This window comes from Strix aluco, chromosome W, assembly GCF_031877795.1.
Source record: "Strix aluco isolate bStrAlu1 chromosome W, bStrAlu1.hap1, whole genome shotgun sequence".
Lineage (NCBI taxonomy): Eukaryota > Metazoa > Chordata > Aves > Strigiformes > Strigidae > Strix > Strix aluco.
Window position 1 is genome coordinate 6,341,508 of NC_133970.1, and position 27,739 is coordinate 6,369,246.

At 46.8% G+C, this 27,739-nt stretch overlaps 1 long non-coding RNA gene across 2 annotated transcripts; it reads left to right on the forward strand.

Moving 5' to 3' along the window:
- Positions 1-1,235: 1,235 nt before the first annotated feature.
- LOC141917824 (uncharacterized) lies at positions 1,236-7,764 on the forward strand. Of its 2 annotated transcripts, XR_012621477.1 has the most exons (3): positions 1,236-1,746; positions 6,883-6,984; positions 7,145-7,764. It is a non-coding gene; the product is annotated as an uncharacterized LOC141917824 (long non-coding RNA). The 2 variants fall into 2 exon arrangements; XR_012621476.1 differs by having other exon boundaries at positions 6,883-7,764.
- Positions 7,765-27,739: the final 19,975 nt, after the last annotated feature.

Here is a 27,739-nt window from a genome sequence, read left to right on the forward strand (position 1 = left end):
ATAGGAAAATACAGGGTAATGCATCAAATCATTACTACCTGAGAGAGAGAGAATAGTGATTAAGAAAGATACATCACCACTTGCATACGTTACCATCATCCAGACCCCCAGTCGCTGGGAACCCCCGGTTACAGCGAGGATTTGGAGAACCTTTCCCTGCAAGTGGGAAATCCTACGCGGTGCGTCCACCCGTAGGTGAGGCTTCCAAAGTCGCTGTGAGCGGGTCCAGCCTTATATACCCAAAAATCAGTAAGCCAGAATAGCTGGCACCTTTGTTTTAAGCGGAAATGTCTGGTTTTCATCTCACGTTAGGTTCCCCCCAGAGCCTGGCCAGGGCTTAAGGGAGAAGCTAAGGGAGTTTCCCTGCTTATCTAGTTAATTTATGAGCAAGGTCACAAGGCCAGACAACTGTTTCTGTGGCCTTGTTATCTTGCTCACACATAAAGAAATATAAGGATACATTCAGGATAGACATGTTTTATGATGTTTAAGCTACATCTTCTATGCATATTTCACTAATGACTACATACGGAGTTAGCAGTTTCAGTTCAGGGCCTGTTGCTCAGGCTTCAGTATTCCCACCTTTTACATCAGAATAGTTGGTTTGCTATAAATTAGTATAATACCTATTAGCACAATGGTTATCAGTTATAAAATGTACAGGATTCATCTATAGGTCAACTCTGGCTTGGGCTTATTGTCTAAGCCTTAGCACTTCACCTCCCTTTTGTTCCAGGACAGCCGAGACAGTATGGGACACCAATACCATCATCTTTTGGCCCATAGTAAACTTTTGGGCTTCTTGAATGTTGAGAACAGCTGCTGCAACTGCTCTCAAACATCCGGGCCATCCTTTGCTCACTTCATGCAATTGCTTAGAAAAGTAAGCAACTGCCCGCTTATAGGGTCCCAGCTGTTGGGCCAGCACTCCCAGTGCTATGCCTTGTCTCTCATGGGAAAACAACCAAAAGGGTTTAGAAACATCAGGAGGCCCAAGGCAGGAGCTCTCATCAATTCCTTCTTTAATTGTTCAAATGTCTTTCTAGCCTCTCTGGTCCACATTAATCTTGATGGGACTTCCTTTAGCAAGGAATACAATGGCTTTACCAAAAGTCCAAAATTATTTATCCACAATCGGCACCAACCTGTCATCCCAAGGAAAGTTCGGAGTTCTTTTACCATCTTGGGTTCAGGTGTGCGACAGATGGCCTCCTTCCTCTCCGATTCTATGTCGGGGGAGGCAGCGGGTCTGCCTCTAGTCTAACTGAAGAAGAATTTAACCTTGAAGACATTCCAGTGTATCCATGAGAGGCCAGAAAGTCCCGAGAAGTGCCATGGAAACAAGATTAGAGAACTAAGATAAGAAGAACTGTCCTGACGATTCAGGCGAGAAACTATCACCCAATCGTGAACTGTTAGTTACTAAAGTAAACCAATCCTGTATGAACACCTACTTTGAAGAAGGTTATAAAAAAGCTTGTTAGAACAATAAAGGGGCTTTTGCAGCCATTTTGGTCGCTTTCACACAATCTGATGTTTGTCGTGTCCGTCTCAACTGCGACAAATGGTGACCCCGGTGTGATAAATTAGAGCGACGTGATTGATTAGAGCAACGTGATTAGAGCGAAGTGGTCATTTAAAGGAGAAGTATAACGGCGGCGGGAAGAGCCGCGGAGACGGAGCCCGGTGTAGCTGAGAGCAGAGGGAATCTGCCTGGTCCGGACCTGAATTTCGACACCTAAAAAGGTGAGCCACCGGGAACGGGACTGTAATTATGGGGCAGTCATTAACAAAGGAAGAGGAGACAATTTTGTCTACCTGGAAAGCCCTATTAAAAAGAAAGGGGGTTAAAACCTCAGAACAAAGCCTGAAAAAGATTTTGCTATGGAGTAAGATGCAAGGCTTTGAAGCCACAACAGTTACTGCATTCAGTGTGAGTGCATGGCAAGCAGTAGGATTGAAAATATTGGATGAGGTCTCTAAAGGACAAAAAGAGGCATGTGAGTTGGCAACCACATGGCGCTTATTGAGTGAAACCTTAAAGGAATGGAAGATAGAGCGTGAGGCCTCTGATGGGAAACTAACAGACATTCGACCTGAAGACAATGACGGGGAGGACTGTGGCAAAGGGACAAAGGCAGTGGATACCTCAGCCTCAGGAATAGCAGGCAGGAAACCCCTCACGGGCAAAAGCAGATCGCGCCCTCGCCCACCTCCTCCTCCTCCACCATTAAATATTTTGCGGGGCGATGAGGAGCCCCCCCCACCTAGTGGTGCAGCGGCGGCCCCTAGCGGCGCAGCAGCAGAAGGGGTGATTCCATCAGCCCCCCCCGAGGAGGAAAATAGGGCAGGTAACACAGAACCAGAGAGCGAGAGCGAAAATGAAAGTGAGGGAGAAGAAGCTTTAACCACGGCTTTACAAACTCTACATATCACAGATAAACCCATGGTGAAGAAAGCCCAGCCATGGACTCTCCCTCCATCCACAGTAACTGTAATTCCAAGGTCCCCTGATTGATTTTGGGAGGGAGTTAGAAAGTATGCTGCTGAGGCTGGCAACTGGGATCTGGTTGAATGCCTCAGCCCATACTCTCCAACCCCGGCATGTCCAAAGCCTGTAGATATAGCAGCAGAGGCTTATGGTGCATTCCCTGTTTATAAAGCTGTTGCAGGCACAAATGAGCATGATGAGCACAATCCGATCAGTTGGAAGGTGGTGCAGGATTTGCAGAATAAAGCACAGAAATTCGGAATCAATTCTCCTGAGGTCATGCAACTTATTCGAATAATTAGCACAGATTTGTTGTGTCCATATGATGTTACACATCTCGCACAAGTGCTGTTTCAGCCAGTACAATTACAAGTGTTTCAATCTACTTGGAGGCAGATGGCACGAGCAGCTGCACAAAATAATGCTCGACTGCCACAAGACGATCCGAGGTTAGGACTCGGAGAAGACGCCTTGCTTGGCGAGGGACCATTTAGTAACCCTCAGCTGCAAGCTACGTGGCCTCCGATTGTCCTTGAACAGGCACAACACATAGGGATTACAGCATTAAAGCGAACCATGGAAATGTCAGCTCCAAAACAGAAGTATATTGCTATCCGGCTAGGTCCTAAAGAACCCTTTTTGCAATTTGTAGAAAAAATATCTGCTGCATTGGAGAAACAGGTAGAAGATGAAACGTTAAGACAAATGTTGTGCAAACAGCTAGCAAAGGGTAATGCTAATGAGGACTGCCAAAAGATAATACAGTCTTTACCAGGAGATCCTTCTATTCCTGACATGGTGGCCGCATGTTCAAAGGTTGGTACAGTGGAACATAAAATGGCGGCTTTAGCTACTGCCATGAACATGCGAAATACAGGAAAATGCTTTGGATGTGGTAAAGACGGTCATATGAAAGTAAATTGCCCGAACAGAAGGTCAGCAGGCAAGCAGCCCATGACTGTCCCACCAGGAACTAATTGCAATAAATGTGGGAAATTGGGACATTTCGCGAAACAATGTCGTTCCAAGTTTCATGCTAACGGGCAACCGATACAGGGAAACCACAAGAGGAGCGCGAGAGGGCGTGCGAGGACATCAAATCCCCTCCAGACAGCAGGTCAAATCCCCTCTGTGAGCAGCTATCAGCCGCAACAACTGGCTCAGCAGGGTTGGATGTATCCACCGCCGACACAATAACTATAGTTACAAAAGACATTGTTAAGGTCCCTCTTGAGGCGAGGGGTCCCATAGGACGAGGACTGAGTGCGTTACTTATAGGAAGATCAAGTAGCACCTTAAACGGATTAATCGTGCATGTGGGAGTCATTGATGCTGACTTTACGGGTCAAATTTGTGCATTAGTTTCGACCCTTTATCCACCTGTTACGATTCCAAAAGGTACTCGTCTTGCTCAACTTGTTCCCTTTTTGAGTTGTGTTCCAAAAGCAGAGCAGCGCCTCCGTGAGGATAGCAGCTTTGGATCGACTGGGGCGCTGATGACTTTTTGGTCACAACCCATTGAGCCACATCGTCCGTCCATGAAGTGCATCATCTACAATCGACACAGTTGTCCTCCTTCTACTACAGTCTGTGGACTGCTGGACACTGGAGCGGACGTAACTATTATCTATCATATTAATTGGCCAATTAATGGGCCCACAGTGGTGGCAGACACAGGGGTAGTGGGGCTGGGAGGCTCCGCACGAGCAAGAACAGCAGCTACGGCAATTCTGATCACCAATCCTGAGGGCCAACAAGCAGTCGTTAAACCATATGTGACAGCAGCTCCCCTCAATCTATGGGGGAGAGATTGCTTGTCACAGTGGGGGGTGAAGATTACTACGGATTTTTAACGGGGGCCACTGTGCTGCAGGGTGTTAGGCAACCCACGCTTGTTTTAACTTGGTTAACGAATAACCCTGTGTGGGTGGATCAGTGGCCCCTACCAATGGAGAAATTAAAGGCCCTGCAAGAATTGGTGGCAGAACAGCTAGCTGCTGGACACATTGAACCCTCTCAGAGCCCCTGGAATACTCCAGTGTTTGTGATAAAAAAGAAATCAGGAAAATGGCGATTTTTGCATGACCTGCGGCAGATCAATGCTGTCATGGCCACGATGGGGGCTCTACAACCAGGCATGCCTTCACCGGCCATGATCCCTCAAGATTGGGAAATCATTGTCATGGATCTCAAGGACTGTTTTTTTACAATACCATTAGCTTGTCAAGACAGAGAAAAATTTGCATTCTCTGTGCCTTCTGTCAATCATGCAGAACCTGCAAAAAGATATCAATGGAAAGTTCTGCCGCAGGGCATGAAAAATTCGCCGACGATTTGTCAATGGTTTGTGGCACAAGCTTTGTCACCTGTAAGGGAAAGATTCCCTACCAGTTATTGTTACCATTACATGGATGACATCCTGTTAGCGTCAAACAACAAGGAGCAGTTGAATGACATGGAGAATGTGACTAGAAATTCATTACAACACTATGGATTAGTTATTGCCCCCGAAAAGGTGCAGAAAGTAGAACCCTGGAAGTATTTAGGACTAACAGTCACAGCTAGGCAGGTAATGCCTCAACCTGTGAAACTTAACCTTGAAGTTAAAACCCTTAATGATGTACAGAAGTTAATGGGATCTCTGAATTGGATTAGACCCTATGTCGGACTGACCAATTCACAACTGCAACCTTTATTGGAATTATTAAAAAATTCCAATGATCCAACAGAACCCAGAGTATTAACTGAGGAAGCAATAAAGGTAATTCACATGGTGGAACGATCTATACATGAGAAATTTGTTTCTCGAATAGATCTGTCTCAATTGGTGCAACTCTTTGTACTAATTGACAAAACTGTACCATTTGGTGCTTTGGTGCAGTGGAATTCTGAGTGGGATGACCCATTGCACATTCTAGAATGGATGTTTCTGTCATTCCGACCATGAAAAACTGCTCCTGGACTGTTTGAGCTTATTGCTGATGTAATCATAAAAGCCAGAAAACGATGTACAGAACTAACAGGGCGTGACCCAACTACGATTGTTTTACCTGTTCAAAACTGGTATTTTGAATGGTGCTTGGCAAATAATTATGAACTACAGGCAGCCATGGCGGGTTTTCAGGGACAGGTGTCATATCACCTGCCGTCACACCCGCTACTGAAATTTGCTCGAGAAATACGATTTGGTCAAAAAAAATTTAAGCCGCCCAGAACCAGTGAACGGCCCTACTGTTTTTACAGATGGCTCAGGAAAAACAGGTAAAGCAGCAGTAGTATGGTATGAAAACAACAACTGGAACAACAAAGTAGTATATCAAAATGGTTCTCCACAAGTAGTAGAGCTACGTGCAATGGCTGTTGTTTTTTCTATTTTTTCTGTTCCTGTAAATATTGTAACTGACTCAGCGTATGTAGCTAACTTAGTTTCTAGACTAGACAAAGTGGTTTTGACCATGTCAGACAATCAATTATTATTTGATGTACTTTTAGAACTCTGGAAAAGTATTCAACTACGGACAGAACCTTATTTTATCATGCACATCCGTAGTCATACCACTTTACCAGGATTTTATACAGAAGGTAATGCCAGAGCGGATGCTCTTGTTTCCGCTATGGCTCTTAATACTGTTCCTAACATAAAGCAACAAGCTGTATTATCACATCAATTTTTTCACCAAGGATATCGAGCTTTACGACGGCAGTTCGGCTTGTCTCATGCGGAAGCTCGGTCTATTGTAGCCGCCTGCCCTGACTGCCAAGGAACTCACACACCAGTATATTTTGGTACTAACCCCAGAAGTATGCAGGCTTTACAGATTTGGCAAAGTGATGTTACTCACATAAATGAATTTGGCCGACAGAAGTATGTTCATGTTTCCATTGATACTTATTCTCATGCCTTAGTAGCAACAGCACATAACGGGGAGACAGGAAAAGATGTAGTTCGACACTTCCAAAAGGCTTTCTCTATGCTTGGGGTACCACACCAAATAAAAACGGACAATGGCCCAGCATACATTTCACAGAAGGTTCAAACATTTTTTAATTTGTGGGGTGTTACTCATGTTACAGGAATTCCCCATTCCCCAACAGGACAAGCGTTGAGCGTGCACATAGTACGTTGAAGCGGCAGCTTCAAAAACAAAAAGGGGGAATGATTGGGGAACCACCACAGGCATGTTTAGATAAAGCAGTTTATGTTCTTAACTTTCTCCATTACGGGGATAATTCTTCTTTACCTCCTCTTTTTCAGCATTTCTCTTCTCTTTTTTCAAAACAGGATTTGCAAAAAGACATCAAAGTGCATGTTAGAGATCTAATTACTGGCCAGTGGAGTGGACCATGTGAATTATTAACCTGGGGCAGGGGTTATGCTTGTGTCTCTACAGATGCCGGCCCTCGCTGGGTTCCTGCTCGGTGTGTTCGGCCTGTGCTAGAACCTGCATCAGGGTGAAGGATGGGTAGTTCCACAACCCGAACAGAATGTCTGGGTAACTCTGCATTGAAAAAACTAACAAAGTTAGGGTGTTTGCTTAGCAAACAAACTAATGCTCCTCTTTAGCTTTAAGTGGCCTTTTAACTGATGTTGATAGTGTTAGACATGCTACTTTACAGAATGGAGCTGCTATTGACTTTTTGCTTTTAACACAGGGACATGGATGTGAAGATTTTGAAGGAATGTGTTGCATGAATTTGTCTGACCACTCAGAATCTATTTTCAAAAGCATACAGCAGCTAAAGGATGGTGTCAAACATTTAACAGAAGAAGATGGATTAGATTGGTTAACAAGGATGTTTAAAGGTTGGGGACTTTCTGGATGGTTGATATCTCTGGTCAAAACTGTGGGGGTCATGATCTTGGTAATTGTGACTGTGCTTTTGATGTTGCCATGTCTTGTCAGTCTTCTGCAAAGGGCCCTGCAGAAGACTGTTTCTGCAATATTTCTATCACAAATACAAAAAGGGGGAATTGTCGGGGGAGGCAGCGGGTCTGCCTCTAGTCTAACTGAAGAAGAATTTAACCTTGAAGACATTCCAGTGTATCCATGAGAGGCCAGAAAGTCCCGAGAAGTGCCATGGAAACAAGATTAGAGAACTAAGATAAGAAGAACTGTCCTGACGATTCAGGCGAGAAACTATCACCCAATCGTGAACTGTTAGTTACTAAAGTAAACCAATCCTGTATGAACACCTACTTTGAAGAAGGTTATAAAAAAGCTTGTTAGAACAATAAAGGGGCTTTTGCAGCCATTTTGGTCGCTTTCACACAATCTGATGTTTGTCGTGTCCGTCTCAACTGCGACAATTCTAGTTCTCATTGTTCTTTTGAAATCTTGAATCCTAAAAAGGTCACTTGCTGCTGGACCAATTGAGCTTTCTGTTGAGAGACTCGATATCCACAAAGTCCCAGAAAATTAAGCAAACTGACAGTACACAATCTTCCTTCGTCCTTGTAGCTATTAAAAGGTCATCTACATATTGTAGTAAAGTTCTTTCTAGTGAGGGAGGGGTCCAGGTTCCAAGTTCCTGGGCCAATTGATTCCCAAAGATAGTGGGACTGTTTTTAAAACCTTGTGGTAACACTGTCCAAGTTAACTGGGTTTTTCACCCTGTATCAGGGTTTTCCCACTCAAAAGCAAATATCTTCTGGCTTTCTTTTGCTAAGGCCAGGCAGAAAAAGGCATCCTTTAGATCCAGTACAGTAAACCATACTTGATCTCCTTTTAATTTAGTTAACAAAGTATAAGGATTTGCCACCACAGGATGTAGGTCTTCTACAATTTTGTTTATGCCCTTAAATCCTGAACTAATCTATAGCTCTTGCCATCAGATTTCTTTACAGGTAAGATAGGGGTATTATACTCTGATTCACATTCAATTAACAGTCTGAATTCAAAAAATTTATTAATGATTTCTTTTACCCCTATCTGGTCTTCTGCATGCAAAGGATACTGTTTAATCTTCACCAGAGCAGCTCCTGGTTTTAATTTGATTTCTATTAATTTGGCATTTGTTAAAGGATTTCACCAGACTGCAGGTACCTCTAGGCTTGCTTTATTAACAACTCAGAGTTGAGCCATCACCTCGGTGAGTGGTCCTGGTTAACAAAAAGCACCCTCTATATATATGATTCTACATAACATGCAATACAAAGAGTCTTTGGTGATTTCCCAGGTACTTTCAGCTCTCAATTTATCATCAATTTCAAAAGTCCATTATATTCCACAATTTCACCTAGTTCCCATCGTTCCATTCCAATTCTTCTTCTGATGACACTGCTCACTGATGCAGTCTTCAGTCATCATGGTTACTTATCTTCTGAACAATCTTCATCATAATTCACTTTTAGACTTCTGAAAAAGACTCAAAATGCTCTGTTTAACATATACTTAATCTATGTCTAGTTTTTCATTACCTAGCCTTTCTAAATTGCTTACCCCAAGTTAATCACTTATTTCTTATCTTTTGTTATGTCTAAAACTTAATACCTAAGATTAATTTTTAGTAATTCAGCTTGAATTATGCCAGCCATGATGAGGCCTGTACAGGGGACAAATGAGCAGTATATGCATTGAACTGTCAGTATTGTTCCTAGAGCACCTGTGCTCTATTAATTAAACCTATAAACCAATATCTATTTATTAATTATTCCTGCTATTAATAATATTCTAAGAGAAAAGAATTTTCTAAAAGCTTGTTCCTTTTACAGCATGTTACAGAGGCTCCCAAATGAGCAACCAACCACCAAAAATAAAAAAAATAATTATTAACACAGTTAACTAGCTCTTCATAAATTACAGGTTCAAATGTCTGTGAGAGGAGAACAGAACATCTTTCTAGGGTTTAACGGCAACCCAAAACGCAGAACAAAGCCCCACTCCCTAGGGTTTAACGGCAACCCAAAACGCTTTATCACTCACCTGACAAGTGAGGGCTCTCAACCTCGAGGACCTGCTCAGGGCAGCGTCCCGACCCAAGGCACCTCGAGGAGTTTCCTTGGGCGGCGTCCTGACCCAAGGGGAGAGTCCTCGACCGCAGCATGCAGCTCCAGGGGACGAGCTCAAAATGGCTCCCCCAGGGGACTCCATTTATACCCAGGCCGAATCTGACCTGTAGTCAATAGCGGCTCCCATTGGCCAAAGGCCCCAATTACCACGAAGCCCTGAGAACAAAGGCAGTCAGGAGCTACTGCACTTCAGCAGCCAAGAAGCTCTGCTTTCATTGGGCAGATGCACCTGCCACACAGCATTCTTAGCCTTTCTTGGTATTCCAGAAGCCCACAATCCTGGATATACCTGGTTCAAAATTTCTGCCGGTATCATGCTCTCCTTTTCAGTCTGTAGCGGAGACAAACTTAAAAAATCGATTAATTGGTCTTCCTTTATTATAAACTCAATTCCTTCGGCACCAAAACCAATCTTTGCTCCTAGTTGCTCTAACAGGTCTCTCCCTAATAATGGTTTAGGGGATCTGGGCACATAAAGAAACTTGTGTATATCTATTTGTTTTCCTAATTTATACTATATAGGTTGCATGAAGAAAGCCTTTTCAGTCTGGCCAGTTGCTCCAACCACAGTTACAAAATCATTGTCCATATGTGTTAAACGTTGGTTCAAAACAGAGTAAGAGGCTCCAATATCTATTAAAAATTCAACTTCCTTATCCCTGTTCCCTAGCTTTATTTTAACCAGTGGATCCGCTAGGGTAGATGCCCCAGGTCTCTGTCAATCCACCTCTTCCACCTCCACAATTGTCGCCCTTTTCTTTTCCTGCAACTCAGGGCACTCATTCTTCCAGTGTCCTTCCTTTTTGCAACATGCACATTGATTCTGACCCAATGTCCCTCGAGAGCCCCCCCGTCCTCCGCGTCTGCCTCCTCTACTTCTTGTTCCACAACTTTCTTTTTTCACTATTCCTTCTTGTTTTAGTGCTGCCACTGTATCAGTGACCATCATTTTTGACGCTTTGCTCCGATCTACGTCTTCCCTATTCCTGAAAACCCTCCATGCTTCCTCTGTTACTTTCTCAGGATCCCGATCGTCTGGTGATTTTAGTTTCTGTAACTTTCTCCGAATATCAGTGGTTGACTGTCCCAAAAACAAATTAGCCAAATCTCTCCTTCCCTCCTCTGAGGCAGTATCCATTTTAGTATATTTCCTCATAGCATTCTGGAGCCTTTCGAGGAAATCACTAGGTGTCTCTTTTGGCCCTTGTTTAGTATTATACAAAACAGAATAATTGAGTGCTTTGGGGATGGCGGTTGCCATTCCTGTTCTAATCAAATTTCTATATCAGACTGTGGTGGTTTAACCTTTGCTAAATGCCAGGTACCCACCAAGTTGCTCTATCACTTCCCCCCCTTCTCAACAGGGCAAAGAGGGGAAAGAAAATAAGATAGAAAAAAAAAACCCCAGCCCTTGTGGGTAAAACAAAAGCAGTTTTAATATAAGCAAAGCAAAGCAAAGGTCCGTGCGCGGAAGCAAAAAAAAAGAAAACAGATTTATTCTCTACTTCTCATTAACAGGCGATGTCAGGGCTTCTGAGGAAGCAGGGCTCCAATACGCATAGTGGTTGCCTCGGAGGACCTAGGGTGACCCCACCCCCTTCCTCCTTTCTCCCAGCTTTATACTGAGCAGACGTCATATGGTCTGGAATATCCCTTTGGTCAATTTGGGTCAGTTGTCCTGGTTGTGTCCCCTCCCAAGATCTTGCTTACCCCATCCCACTGTGGGGTGGGAAAATGTCGGAAAGCCTTGGTGCTGTGTAAGCACTACTCAGCAGTAGCCACAACACCAGTGTGCTATCAACACCCTGCCAGCTCCCAACATAAAACACAGCACCATGAGGGCTGCTACAGGGGAAAACCAATTCCGGCTCAGCCAGACCCAGTACACAGACCAACTTTTTGTACCCTTTATGACTGTTAGGGTCCCAGTGAGGGTTGATCAGGGGAACGTGATCATCAACAGTTCCCTGGAGTGTTCCCCCATCAAACTGGAACTGTACGTGTGTTCAGGCCGTCTTTAATATTAGCTGTTTTTCCGATTCTGTCATGGTTCCCAATAAAATATTCACATCTGCCCAATCAGGATCTTGATTTCCAAGCTATTAGTTACATCCTCCAGATCATCCCGATACCTTCTCACTACTTCCTTCCAAGAATTTAAATCTGCATGTGTAAACGGGACTTTTACCCAAGCCAATCCCTCTAGCTCTATCGCTTCCCGCAGGGGGGCCACAATCTTTAGCCCAAACTCCTCCTAAGTTTTAATCCGAGTTCGGCTGGTAATAGGGGACTTGGTGGGTACCTGGCATTTAGCCAAGGTCAAACCACCACACCCCCCTACTGCACCCATGTCTCCATCTCCAACTTCCGAGGGAGGGGGTGACGGGAGAGGTAGTGCAGGAGGCGGGAGAGGTAGGGACAGCTTAATGGTTCGAGGAGATCCGTCTCCTCATCCTGTTTTTCCTTCAACTTCAAGCACCTCTGCCCTATGCTACATGCCGAACAACACCTTTTAATTTTGGGTTTTCCCTTTTCTTTTTCCAGCACCATTGGATCTTGTGGCGCAGGGTTTACACCACAGGCACACTGCTACTCGGGGTGATTTCGGAGGGTGAAAAACATATCCACATAAGATACCTCATCCCATTTCTTTTCTCTTCTGCAAAAAAGCATCAACTCCAGAATAGTATTATACTCCAAACTGCCATTAAGCGGTCACTTTTCCACATCATCCAAAGTATATACGGGCCACCATTGGTTACAGTACTTAATCAGGGTTCTTTTGTCTACACTTCCCCCTGGCAGTCCCCTGATTTCCTTCCAATGGGTTAGTATACATCCAAGGGGGGTCTTTTTCAAAATTCCACTGCTTTGTTTATTTCCCATCTTTATCGTTGGTACAGATATGGTACACACTTTCACAAACTATTAATACTGGATAAGACCTATTTCCCAAATGACTTCCCCATTCCATCCAAACCCCACAATTAGGGCAAGCAAAGTCGCTCCCAGTTCCCCAAATCCTTCTCCAATACACGTTAAAATTTGCTCACAGTTAGTGTATTTAACGTCAGTATGGGGCCGACATCTATTATTCAATTATTTCAGACGGTTTTCACTCACATTCATATAGTTTTTTCGCTTCGCTGTCTCTGGCCACACCCCTCGTGGGATAACAGAACCACAGATCTGAACTCCGCACTCGCTTCGTACTTATTTGTAGGTCTCATTCACACACACAATCATGCAAATTCAGGATACAAAGCAAGTCAAGAGCTGTTAAACTTTAAAATTTTAAACCGTTTCTTTCACAGACATCTGTTCGCTTTTCAGGCGAGCAGAGGTATATAGCTTATATTACTACACAAAGAGCTCTCTTACACCATTTACACAAAGAACACAGAATTACACTTATAACCACAAGTACCACTAGGACAATTATGACAATTGACAAATCCAAATTTAACACCATACGTACAATATACAAGTTCCAAGTCTCAGAGTTAATATCGTTGCCAATGGTCAAAGTACACAATGAATCCAGCCCACAAACCAATGCACAGTGATTCACTGGGCAAATTCCAAGTACAGGTTACAGGCCAAGACTAAGGTACGCTTCAGATCAAGTGTTCCACACTATATTGCCAGGTGTATGGCACCCAACGTAGAACATCTTCTACGATTTATGGGCACCTTTACAAGGGCATGCCTCCCAAGCAAGAAAAAATTTTAAAAGAATATCTTTCCAAAGATGGTCCCTGTCTGTCCCCACAGTGAGCCCGGTGAGGAGAGGAGTACCAGGGGTGCCCAGGGAGTCCTCTGTCTCAGCGGCTCCTGCAGCCGGACAGAGAGGGTCCCATCCAGGGTGCGAACTGAAACAAAGAAATTAACTCAACAGTCAGAATCCAATATAAATTTTCAGCAGGTATTCTTTATTGCAGCGCTGGGGTCGCCCTGGGGATTCTCCACCATAAGAGCTCCTCCGAACTAGCAAGGGACATCAGTTTACATACACACAAACTATACATTTTCATTAGATTTCCAGGAAAGGGGTGTCTTATGATAATGAGTTCCTGGAATTCATTTACATAGTCCGAGCATGCGTAGTGAAAATAGGGTGAGGGTCTTCGGTGGTCAAGGGAAGAAGTATGTGTTCCTCTTCACGGTGTCTGCTCTTTCCAGAGCATGTGCTGTGAAGTAAAGTCACAGAATCACAGAATCACAGAATCATTCAGGTTGGAAAAGACCCTTGGGATCGAGTGCAAACATCGACCCTACTCTAAAAAAGTTCTCCCCTACACCATATCCCCCAACAGCTCATCTAAACGACCCTTAAACACATCCAGGGATGGTGACTCCACCACCTCCCTGGGCAGCCTATTCCACTGTCTAACCACTCTTTCTGTGAAAAATTTTTTCCTAATGTCCAGTCTGAACCTCCCCTGTTGCAGTTTAAAGCCATTCCCTCTTGTTCTGTCACTAATCACCTGTGAGAAGAGACCAGCATCAACCTCTCTACAATGTCCTTTCAGGTAGTTGTAGAGAGTGATGAAGTCTCCCCTTAGCCTTCTCTTCCTCAAACTAAACAGTGCCAGATCCTTCAATTGCTCCTCATAAGATTTATTCTCCAGGCCCTTCACCAGCTTCGTTGCCCTCCTCTGCCCTCGCTCCAGCACCTCGATATCTCTCTCGTATTGAGGTGCCCAAAACTGGGCACAATACTCAAGGTGTGGCCTCACCAGTGCAGAGTACAGGGGGACTATCACCTCCCTACTTCTGCTGGTCACACTATTTCTAATACAAGCCAGGATGCTGTTGGCTTTCTTGGCCACCTGGGCACACTGCCGGTTCATGTTCAGCTGCTTGTCACTTAGAACCCCCAGATCCTTCTCTTCCAGACAGCTCTCCATCCACACCTCCCCAAGCCTGTAGCGATGCATGGGGTTGTTGTGGCCCAAGTGCAGGACCTGGCACTTGGCCTTGTTGAAACTCATCCCGTTAACATTGGCCCACGGATCCAATCTATCTAAGTCTCTCTGTAGTGCCTCCCTATCTTGGGGTGTCCAGGTGTCTTCTTCCTAAATCGTCGAGATCATCCTCCCTAGATTGTATCTCTGTGTCCTTTTGTTTGAGTTCCCCTTATCTTTGTTTGCCTAAGTGCCCATTGAGGGCTTTGAGTCTGATATCAGTGAGTTATATTGGGAGTGTTTTACTTTTGTCTAGACAGACAAAGAGGCCTAGGGAAAACAGTTGAGGAGTCATTGAAAAAAAAAAACAAACAAACCACAAGCAAAACTTTCATGCATCACAGTTTAGTCTTAATAAGAAATACATTGGTTTGAGCCCTTTCAGAGGAGAGGGGAAACCTCACTGCCCCTTCTCACCCCTGCAGGGGACTACTCCAACCCCCTAGGCTCTTCCCCAACCCCACAGGGAACTTTGGGGGTGAGTCCCCAGGCAAAGCTCTGCATTCCAGTGGTCACAATGAAACAAAGAGTTTCACTCAACAGTCAGAATTGAGTATAACTGTTAAGCAGGTATTCTTTATTAGCAGTGCTGGGCAGCACTGGGGACCGCTCCACCAAGAGTGCTGCACCTACTGACAAAACGCTCTGACTAATATACAGAAAAACCATACATATTCATCAGAATTCCTAGAACAGGCAGTCTTATGCTAATGGCTTCTCAGAATTCATTTACATAGTCTGAGCATGTGTAGTAAAAATAGAGTGAGGGTCTTCTCCCCTCTGTGGTGGTCCACATAGTCGTCCTCACACTGTCCACTAGTTGAACTTTAGGCTTCCCGTGTCCATATATGGTCGTGGAGTTACCTCATCCGTCCTTCAGCTCCTGTTTGTTCCAAGGGGGAGAGTTAAAACTGGCTTCCAGTGATACAGAGAAATGATTACTTGTTTTGAGACTTATTTACTTATTTACTTATAGCAAACTGCTTAGCAACTTATTTACTTACTTATAGTAACTTATAGTATTACTTATAGTATTTTTGAATATTGCTAAGAATCCTGCTTGCCCAGACTGTTCTGTGGAATTTTACCAAGGACTACTGTTTCCATCAAAACAAAGCAGTTTACTGTGAAAATCTACCAAGAACTGCAGTGTTCAGCAAAATATCATGTTTTTGTCCTTGAGGAACAGGTGTGCTCTAACTAGTTGGGCCTCGGTAATGAGTAAAGATAGCCATATACGGATGGTAGAAGTTTCATTGGTTCTCTTAGATAGAATGAGTAAACCAGCTGAAAAACACTCTTGTTATTCAAGAAATTGGCCAAGAGAATCTGTGCATGCTCCAGGGAAAAGTACAAGGTGAGAAAGACTACGAGCCTTCCTCCCAAAGCCCCCTGAAGACGCCCTCCAGGAGGCAATGCGCAGGTGCAAAGAGAACATAAACTGCTGACACCAGCCTCTAGAACTAACCCAGCCTTACTCATGCATATGTATGTTTGTGTTATGTAATCCAATGAATATGTATATCCACACTCGATAAGTTTTTGGTAAAATGTGCTGTTGGTGTGCAAGCTTTGTGGAGAAATCCCCTTGCACCCCAGCGCCGGAGTAAACATACCTGCTGTATAACTCTCTCTGAGTTTAGAGTCTGTTTTCCGCAAGTCACCAGTCACTTATCTTGACACTGGCGTCTTCTTAGATACTTGTTTTTAGGTCCCTGTTATCAGGGATGTACTCAGGGAGTTTACCAGACTGTCCAAGGCCTGTTTTATCTCCACTAGGCAAGGAGTTACAGGTTTCAAAAACATCTTACAAGTGGGTAATGACTACAGAGGGTAGTTAGGAAAAGAGTATAAATGAAATTATACGCATTGCAGTAAAATACAGGAAAAATAAAAGCTAGTAAAACACAAGTGATGGTTAACGTTAAAACTCAATGTCCTACTTTACTGGTCCCTATACATTAGCAAGGTCAGGAGGTCTTGTAATTTCAAGTATACTTGTAGCAACTTCCCTTCATTTCCCCCCTTTTCAATATACATGTGAATTCTTTCGCATTTTTCATAACATTTTCTCTTCCATTTCCAATCTTCGCTTGAAATATTCACCTGTATTTACTTCGTGTTGGAGTTTATTTCTCTTCCAGGTTGCATAGTCGTCTACAGTTTGCCTACAACACCGCATTGTACACTGTATTAAGCAGCATGTTAATAGCACTATTAATCCTATAGCTAGTAAAAACACGAACAATTGTTTGATCCATGCAAAATTGGGTAACGAAGATGTGAGTTTATTCCAAAGTTTTTCAAGGCCCCATGAGGTATCATCCTTTTGGACCTCATGGAGGATTTTTACCTGATCCCAGATATTCTTGATATCTGTGGAAATTCTTTTGTCTTGGTTTATGTACGAACAGCAACTACCGTTAATCACCGTACAAACTCCCCCTTGGGAGGCATATAACATGTCTAATGCTATTCTGTTTTGTAAGGCTATTTTAGATAGTTGATTTACCTCCTGTTGCAAGGCCTGTAATGCATCTGCAGTAGCATTTATTGTGGTTTCCAAAGTTGCAGATATATCTACTATTGCCTTTTCTAATTCACTTACCCCTAACCAAGGTAAGAACCACCTTGCAAATGAGTGAAAACTTGTGGGTCTTTCTACCAATGGATTGGGGCTTCATTTAGTGCACTCCCAGAAAGATCTAATCCATCCTCCTTTTAACTGGGATTCTATTGTTATGTGGGGAAGGACTGGTCCTAAAGTACACTCTCCTTTCCATCCAAGAGGTAAAACTTTCTTTGCTTTATTGCCACACAGCCAATACCACCCTTTCCCCACTGGGGGTGGCCATCCTTTAGGGATGGCAGTTTTACTTCATCTTGTTTGGTTCTTATTCCACATGTTTGCCCCTCCATATGGCAAATACGTGGTGCAGTTGGGGAATTTTCCTACAAAGACTGTTTCACCACACCTTGGGTCAGTTGCATTTTCTCCTCTTTCTGGTCCAATTGTCATTTGGGAACACCTTTGAACACAACGGACATTTTCAACATCCCAGCAGCCCCCCTCCCCGTACCCTGGGAACAGAGCCCAAAGTCAGAGAGATTTACTGGATGCCTAACAGGATTAGCAACTTCAGGTGGGCAACTCTGTAATAGGATTTCAATCTAATTAAACCTGCTGCTTGGGATCTGGGCCCCAGCATGCTGGAGCAGGGTGGGCTTGAGGGGCTGTGGGGGTGGCCTGAGGGGACAGCAGGGACCAGGTGGGCAGGAGCAGAAGGAGGAGTGAGCTGGCAAGGGCCATGGTGGTGGTGGCAGGTTTAGGGCTTTGCTGCCCGCATCTCTGGGCCATGGGGGGGGAAATGGCTGTGGGAAGACAGCCTGGCATGGAGGCATGCTGGACAGCTCAGGCAGCTGGGAAGGAGTCCCGGTCACTGTGCAAGGGGGCTGGGGGACCTGCACCCACTTCCCTCCTTTCCCTGAGAGCTCACCCTCTGGCCCTTTATCTGCCATGCCAAATGCCCTGTCTGGTCCAGCCAGGGGGCTGATTAAGGGTTAATTTTTTTAAATGAAAAACATTTCTTACTTCACCAAGTCCAATGAAGTAGTCCCATTGAATCCCCCAGAATCATTCAGCCTCCTGTGTCCCAGTCCCATCCTGCCTGCTGGGCTGTGAGTGCCATTGGCCTGGCATTCCCTGCTCCAACACATGCTCCCTGGAAATGGGTATCCCAAAGGCTGGGACCATGCTTCCCCCCCACAACCTCCTCCCACCCCTAACTTCCACTGCAGGGATGCTCTGCCTGCAGCCTGCCCTCCCTGTGGGGCTGCTGGGCCCTGCCACTGCTGCCTGCCCATGACTACTGGGCCAGGCTCACAAGACAGTCTGTCATTGCAGACAGCAATTGCATACCATGCAACTTTAATGTGTCAGGCCTGAATTATTGAGCCCTGTAGTGGGCTGCATGTGTGCAGGCAGGACCCATCATCCCTCCTCCTCTCCCTGCGCATGCATGCCCAAATGGGCAGCAGCAGGTGGGGGCTGGTGAGAGGTCCCAGCCTCTGGGGTCTCTTTGGTTGCAGGAGAGTACTGTGCCCCTTGATAGCCCTAAGGGCTGCGAGGTGTGGGTGGTAGCATGGTTGTTGGTGCCACCAGCTCAGTTGCCCGGGGGTTGGTGGTCCCTGTGCAATGAGACCCCAAGGGTGGCATTATATCTGCAGGGTGCAGGGTTGTTACCGAAAAACTCGGAATAAAACTTATCAACACCAATTTGATGCAGATAAGCAGACACTTCTTTATTGACGGCCGGGTGCGCGGGTGAATGCTTTCACCGACGACGCACACCGTGCACCAAAATCATACATCTTATATAGAACTTATTCATACATATTCATTAAGTATTCATACATAAACATAACAATTCCTGGAAATCATTATCATACTCTCCTCCTATTTCCGATTCTGCGCAGTAGAGTCCAGAAGCACCTGGAAATGGGTCTGGGGTGTAATGTGAGTCGGTTAATGAGTCGGTGGTCGCGATCTCCCCTGTCGGAATTACCTATTGCTTGAGGACACTGTTTCTTGGCTTAAACTTACATGTTGCTTCAGTCGATTTCCCCACTTTCCCATTAATCTGGATCCTGACATCTCTCTGCATTTTTTCAGGTTATAAAATACCTTATAAGTAAATGCTATATCCAAATTATCTTGAATCTTAAGCCTGTTATCTATAGTTCTAAATGTTCCTACTAGGTGATTCTGACCAATTCTTTTGGCCTTGGTACAGGGCTGTACAGGGGAGTTCGTAGTAGCCTCGGTTCCTGTATAGAGTGCAAATGCAACATATGATTTCTACTAAATATCTCCTATAATTCTATATCCCTATTAAAATTAAACAAATTAATACTACTCTATATTAAATCAATGACATATCAAATCAGTAACAGGGTCAGGTGTATAGGGAGGGATGCACCATCCTGCTCTGTCCCTGCCTCAGCATTTTCTCCCTGCATCCTCATGAAGCTCCATGGCCAAAGGCAGTAGATCCCCCCACTCCTGCTTCGGGAGGTCCTCACCCCCCTTCTGCTCGCTCTGCTGCTGGGCCCCAAGGAGACAAGACCTTTCCATTGCAGTCAACATAAATCCCACCATGGGTGCAGCCAGAGCTTGCTCTTTGGCCACGCATGGCTATCACTGTGCCACTCTGGGGATGATGAAAGGCTGGAGGAAAGGCCCAGCTGCTCTCTTCTTTTGCAATTTGTCTGGAGCACCCTACAGTCACTTGATTTTCTCATCAGAGTAGCAAGCCTTGACCACCCTCCCCATGCAGACCCATCCATCACTCACAATTGGCACTGCTGCACAGATCACAGGCAATGGAGCCGCCTGCCCTACTCTGTCCCTGGCTGTCCCTCAGCCCTGCAGACAGCAGCCTGGCCATGGCCAGCCTGGGGGAAGCAGCTCTGAGAGGCAAAGGGACCTGGTTTCTCCTGGTGTAACCCACAAAGACCCTGATTGCTCACCCCTCCTTCTCCCCCACCCCCTAGCCCTGTGTCTCACCCTCCTGCTGCCATCCCTAGCCTTCATTCCATGTTAGGGACCCCTCACAGCTTCAGCCCCAGTGTGGAGGGTGCTGGGTGAGAATCAGGTGGGAGCCAGGCACTCGCAGGCAGAAGATACAGGTACAGATGGAGCAAGCCCAGCCTCAGTGCATGCTCCTGCATTGCTCCTGCCATTGGACATCTCTCCAGGTCCCTCTGCTGGGACAGCACCACGCTGCAGGTACCTGTCCTGTGTGCCTGGGACAGAGGTGAGCACGACAGAGCCAGCCCAGAGCAGGGACAAGGTGATCTGGGATGGACCTGGGCATAAGGAACCAGCATTGCCCCAGCAGCACCCTGTGCCACAGCACCTGGAAGTGTGAGAAAGCAGTGGGGTGGCAGGGTGTTATGACCCAGACTGGGAGCCCAGGGAGTCATAAAGGTTTTGTGATCCCCTTGGGTTAAATTAAGGTGAAATGACACCAAACAACCAGTTTAAATGTTTTACTTGTGGTAGAAGCAACTTAAACTTGGAAAAGGATAGTAAGTGATGTGGTCTCATTGATAAATCTATAAGAAAGAAAAAGGAGAGGAGAGGAGAGGAGAGGAGAGGAGAGGAGAGGAGAGGAGAGGAGAGGAGAGGAGAGGAGAGGAGAGGAGAGGAGAGGAGAGGAGAGGAGAGGAGAGGAGAGGAGAGGAGAGGAGAGGAGAGGAGAGGAGAGGAGAGGAGAGGAGAGGAGAGGAGAGGAGAGGAGAGGAGAGGAGAGGAGAGGAGAGAGTCAAAGAAATATAGGTGGTGCATCAAATGGGATGCATCAAACACAGTATAACCAGTCAGTCAAAAGAGGTGATTATCTCGCTGTATTCAGCATTGGTGTGGCCTCACCTTGAATACTGTGTGCAGTTCTGGGCCCCACAACTTAAAAAGGATGTGAAGGTCCTTGAATGCATCCAGAGGAGGGCAACAAAGCTGGTGAAAGGGCTGGAAGGCATGTCCTATTGTCACCAAAACGGGATAAAAGAACTTATCGATACCAATATGATGTAGATAAGCAGACACCCCTTTATTAACAGCTGGTGTGTAGAGGAGTGGTCTCACCAACAACACACACCTAACTCGTGTAGCATGCTGATTATAGAGAATACAGTAATACATAATAAACAAGTTCTCATACAGAAACATAATAATTCCTGTAACTCAATTTTCTTATTCCCACCTCTTTCCAGTCATGCGCACTTGAGTCCTGAAATGAGTCAGGGGGCTGCTTTTGCCACCACCACGGACTACTGACTTAAAAGAAAGACCCTCCAATGTCCTTGCCTCAAGGACTTTGGCTCACATTACAATTTTAATATGCTTCGAGGCCCTTTAACAATGTATCCTTTAGAACACCTGGTCTACAGGGCAATAAATCATCCTTACCGAACAGCCTAACAATAGTACCTGGTCATGAATCTTATTCTTTGAATAGAAATCTGGTTAATAATTATTACTAGCCTACGCGGCCTTAGCCTGGGACTTTACAAAGGACTTTGTAGCAGCTTAACTGGTTGTATGGTTACTCTAAACTAAATACGGTATTTCCATGACTACTTAAAACATTTATAAAACCGATACTCCTGTAAAATTCCATTTAATTGATTAGGCCTAATCATTCCTTATTAAAATCAGCTCAAATTAATAACAAATCAGTAACACTATGAGGAGTGGCTAAGGACTCTGGGTTTGTGCAGTTTGGAGAAAAGGAGGCTGAGGAGTGACCTCATGGCTCTCTACAGCTTCCTGAGGAGAGGAAGTGTAGAGGGAGGTGCTGATCGCTTCTCCCTGGGATCCAGTGACAGGATGTGTGGGAATGGTTCAAAGCTGTGCCAGGGGAGGTTTAGACTGGACATTAGGAAGCATTTCTTTACCAAGAGGGTGGTCAAACACTGGAACAGGCTTCCTAGAGATGTGATCGATGCCCCAAGCCTGTCAGTGTTTAAGAGGCATTTGGACAATCCCCTTAACAACATGCTTTAACTTTTGATCAGCCCTACATTGGTCAGGCAGTTGGACTAGATGATTGTTGTAGATCCCTTCCAACAGAAATAGTTCTATTCTATTCTATTCTATTCTATTCTATTCTATTCTATTCTATTCTATTCTATTCTATTCTATTCCAGTGGCCAGCTGAAACCGCCTGGTGATGGTGCGGGTCACCTGCCTGTGTCCCAGGGCTGGGGGCTCACCAGAAAGGGACTGGGGTGCAACCCTGCCCCACTGCTCCTCTTGCACTCCCCTGTGCCCAAGCTGGGGGGGCAGGGGGCACTCCAAGCTCTCCTGCGTCCGGTGTTTTTGGGGCAGGGCAGGGTCCAGGGGGTGCAGTGTGCGTGTCATAGAGTGCTCCTGGCAGGACATCCCCATGCTCGCACTGCAACCTCACTGCACCCTGCTGTACACTCACTGCACCCCACGCACCCTGTTGCACTCTCAGTCTAACCCTACCAGTTCCTGGTACTGCATGCCTCTGTCTCCCACTGCACCTCCAATGCCACCCCATGCACCCCCAATCTGCAAATCGCAGAGCACCCCACTGCAGGTCACATCCCAGGGCACCCCTCACTGCACTTCACCTCCATCCAGGGACCTGCCCCCTCTCTGTGCAGGGGAACAGCCTGCCCCACAGCCCTGGCACCCCCAGGGATTGGGGAATGGATACCATGGTGCCCCAGGGCTGGAGGGAGGAGGCTGCAGCCCTTGGTGGGGAGCATGGCAGGATGATGGGGAGCATGGCAGGGAGATGGGAAGCCCAATGGGATGATGGGGACCACAGTGGGGAGCTCAGTGGGATGATGGGGAGCACAGCCCTTGGTGGGGAGCATGGGCAACCACAGCCCAAAGGTGCCCTCCCATTGCAACTTCACTGGTTGCAAGCAGCAGGGCTCAGGAAGAGGGATCCCACCTTTCTCCCACCTTTGTCCACCCTGACCAGCTCCCAGGGAAAAGCCGGGGCAGAGCTATTTGCAGGCAATGGCACTGCTGCTGCAGGGCTCGGGGCCAGAGCCACTGGCCAGCAGCTGCTTTCTGCTCCCTACTTGGGAGCACAGAGGAGGGTTTCTGTGCGGCCGTGGGAACAGCATTCCCACTATGGCTGGCCCCACTCCCAGCAGCCCCCACAGGCTCTGGCTCCCTACCCACCGCGTCATGGGGCTGGCGTGCCTCTGTGCTATGGCCCTTCTCTCTGACCCAGGGCATGCAGCTGGCATGGGACAAGGGATGGCACCATGAGGGGTAATGGGCTTTCCTGGCACCACTCGCCCACATTTCTTCCTCGCCAGATGCCAGCTGGGCTGTGGTATTGCCACTCACCACTGCCATAGCCCCTGCCTTCCCCAGCCATCTCACTGGCAGCCCTGTTGGCTGTGCTCCCGTCCCCTCTCCATGGCTCAGCCACACATGGGGTGCTCAGGAAGGGCAGGAGTTTGGTGACATCTTGCTAGGGAGTTACAGGGACATATAATGCAACCTCACCCTGAAGATCATGCACAGCTTGAAGTGGGTGTCTGCACAAAGCTGGCCCCATTACAACTCCAAGATGGATGACAAATGCTTCAACATGGACTGGACCGCCTGCTGGGCTTGACCCAGCGTGGACCAGCCTCTACATGGGGTCCCTCTTCTACTGAGGGAAGTGGCAGGTCATCTGCCAGCCCTCCAGCAAGTGGCATGCAATGCAGCAGGACTATCACCCTGATATTTACCTGCCCTACGCCAGCAGCATCAGCTACGTCCTCTCCCTGGATGCACCCAAGAAGATCCTGGAGGTGGCTTGGCATGTCCACCCCATCCCCGTGGAGGACACCTACATGGGCATACTGGCAGAGGTGACAGGGGTCTGGGCGAGAGCCAGCGCCTGCTTTGCCAAGCACAACGTGCCATGGCATGTCTGCAGCTACCACTACCTGAATGTGATCCACATCCTGAGCCCACAGGAGCAGGAGGGGGCTCACCACAATATACTGCAAGCCCCCAGCTCACCCACTGGAAGTGACCCGCCAAGGAGCTGGTGACCAAGGGACCAGGGCTGCAGCACATGCTGCCTTCCCAGCACCGGTGCTGCCCAGCATCGCCCACCCTGGCCCCTTCCCTTGCAGAATGATGCAGTCTGTGCCTCAGCCGGGCTCCCTGCCCTCCCCAGGACCAGTGGCAGTCCTGCTCCCCTCCACAGCCTGGCAGCGCCTTCTCCGGGCTGGGGTCCTGCCGGCCCCAGGCCCAGATGGAAGCTTCAGGGAGCAGGAAGGGGCAGAGAAAGTACATCTGCCCTGCGGTCTGCAGCCTGGGAGTTTCTTGGAGACTGTAAATAGCCAAGTTCCCCTTCTGCTCATCTCGGAAGTGAGAAGGGGAACATCCCCCAGAGAGAGGGAAAGAATTGGTTGATTGTCACCACTGGTACAAAAGCTATTTTTAATTTTATTAAAATGCATCTCTTCTATAAAATTCTAAAATATTCAAGACCTTTGCTATAAAGATTTGTGCCGTGGCTGCATAGTGAAGCTGTTGCCCCTGGGGCCAGCGGTGGCAGCACTCACGAGGGGGTGCAGCCAGTGGCAGGGGACACCCGAGGCTCCACTTTCTGATTTGGGGAGGTGTGGGGAGCACCGGAGGAGCAGGGCACCCTAGGGCTGCCCTCGAAAAGGGGCACATAGAGGATGTAGTGGCCAAAGGGGCCGGGGTGGGTCTGTAGCCAGAGCAGGAGCTGGTGCAGGGTCTTGCTCACCTGCACCAGGCTGTGGGAGAGAAGATGGACGTGGGAGATGGTGTCGTCGGCCAGGCTCTCCAGCAGCACCTGCTGCTGCCACAGTGTCTGCAGGATCTGCACCAGCAGCTGCTGGACGCTCTGGAACAAGTCTGCCACACCGGAGCCTGTAGCAAGAGAGGGGTCAGCAGCAGCAAACCCTCACCACAGCTTCAAGAGCCCAGCACATGGTGTGGCTGTTGCGACACCACAGGGAGGACTGTTGCATTTAAGGTAGTGAATTAATTTGGTAAGAGATGAATCCCCTTGCGTTCTAGACGGATTAGAGGGGCTAGGGTCAGCTGGACTTATCTCTTAATAGCTATGCCAATTATGGCCGTAACTATAGGTCTGACACCAGATGCACGAACAGCCCATGTGCTGTAGATCCGGTGGCATTCAAGAGAAGCAGTCAGCTTCACGAATAGTACGGTTTATTCTTATGAAACATCTACAGATTCTCTGAGATTGCTGTCCTGGTTTCATCCAGGATAGAGTTAAATTTCCTTGGGCTGAGAGGGAGCAAAGCTAGAGGGCCGGGCTGAATCGGTCAGTGGAGCATTCCATATCATGTGACGTCATGCTCAGTATATAAAGGGGACGCGTGCTCTCTCATTTCCATTTCCGGTTTCCGGTTGGCACGGTGGGATTTCTGGCGTGGTCAGGATTGCTGCTGGGGGCGGGTTGCGTACCGGTCGCTGGTTGGTGAGCAATTACATTATATACTGCCCATTTGGACTTACTATTGTTACTGTTGTTTTGTTACTATTACTAAATTTTTTTATTCAACCTACAAATTTCTTTTTTTGTCCCTCATCTATTTCACCAAGGAGGGGGCGGTAAGTAAACAACTGGCCACATGGTGATTGGCTACCAGCCGAGTTCAAACCACGAGTCTTCTGGCGCCCAATGTGTGGCCTGAGGTTTGAGATAACGAGAGATCGCATCATAATGCTGATTGCTTGGCTCCTTAAGATTTTATCATCTCACTTGCTGTATGTATTCCCCATACTGTTGCTCACCATCTGTGAGAGCTGGGTTAAAATTTTGGTTTTGCTATACTATGTAATGCTGATCTATGACACGATGCAGTCGTCGGTCCTGGGGCTATTTACAATTGTGTTTAAGAAATTCAGGAATTTCAAATATCCTTGGAATGTTGATATTAACATGGTCATCTTACTGCTAGGAGCTAGTGTGTTCCTGCATGTGGTTCAGGCTTTGTTCAGGGTTAAGCAACTATTTAAGAGTATCACCTGGAAATCTACGCCAAGGTTGGAGAATTATGAGTGGCTGGGGGTGTGGAGTAGCATGGGCAAGTACCTAGAACAGTGGGCACCTCCGGTGTATTGGAACTTCACTCCTGCACAGGTGCAGAATCCTGAAGAACTAGTAAAATATTTGGAAAAAGTATGTTGTCACACGGGTAATTCCAGAGAGGCACAGCTCACAGCAACATTCTGGGGCCTAGCCCACACCTACTGAGTGCTATTAAACACTGTTCAGCACCCTCAAAAGGAAGAGAAGGGCTCTGGATCTGGTAACAAAATAACAGATATTGCAACCACTCCAAAGTCCACAACAGAAACTGCAGCCGCTACAACCCCAAGGACAGGTGCTGCAGCTGAACCAGATGACGGTGTCAGTTGCTCCCATACATAAGAAGAAATACACACAAAAATCCCCTCGTGGCGTACAGGGTGATGATGAACCAGGCCCATCATGAGAACAAGAAGAGGAGGCAGAGCCAGTGATAGTCAACCGATCCTTATCCCTGAGCGAGTTGTGAGACATGCGAAAAGATTTCAGACGCCATCCAGGTGAGCAACTCGTCACCTGGCTGCTCAGATGATGGGATAGCGGGGCCAGTAGCATGGAATTAGGGGGTAGGGAGGCGAGGCAGCTGGGATCCCTGTCTAGGGAAGGGAGCATTGACAAAGCCACTGAAAAGAAGACACAAAATCTCAGTCTCTGGAGGCGACTCCTGTCAAGTGTGAGGGAGAGGTATCCCTTCAAGGAAGATTTTGTATGCTGTCCAAGTAAGTGGACCGCTATGGAGAGAGGCATTCAATACTTGAGGGAACTAGCTGTGCGGGAAATGGTTTACTATGACCCAGATGATGCGTGGCTACCCACAGATCCAGATGAAGTCCAATGCACCCGGCCCATGTGGCAGAAGTTTGTACGGAGCACACCATCATGATATGCCAACGCATTAACAGTAATGGACTGGAGAGACGAAGAGGGATCAACAGTGGATGAATTGGCTCACCGACTACGACAATATGAAGAAAGTCTCTCTTCTCCCATCATCGCAGCTGTGAACAAATTATCTCAAGATTTCCAGCAATTTAAAGAGGACATGTCCTACTCCCCACCTGCACGCACTAGGATCTCGGCTATTAGGAGCAGTGATTTCTCTACTCAAGAGAACTGGTATACCCCACGGGGGAAGCTGTGGCATCGCCTGCGTGACCATGGAGAAGATATGAAGAAATGGGATGGAAAACCTACCTACCTCCTAGAAGAGCGGGTATGTGAGTTGGAAGGAAGAACTACTACAAAACGGGGTCCTTTCAGAAGAAATGCTGCTCCGGTTTCCAGTAATCATGTACCCAAACAGAGCAGAAAGTTTCACTTTGCTCACGATCCTATGAGAAGAACTTCTGATTTGTATTCACAAGAAGTGAGTGATCAAGATGAGACTGAAACCCGTGCACACCACACTAACCCATTTGTCGTTAGCGGGTATTATGACCAACATTAGAGGGGCCCTGCATCCAGCCAGGCGGAGGACAGGGACAACCGACTTTATTGGCCTGTGTGGATTCGATGGCCTGGCACATCTGACCTCCAGCAGTATAAGGCTTTGGAGGACACTGGTGCACAATGCACCCTAATGCTGTCAAGTTTTAAAGGGGCAGAACCCGTTCGTATTTCAGGAGTGACA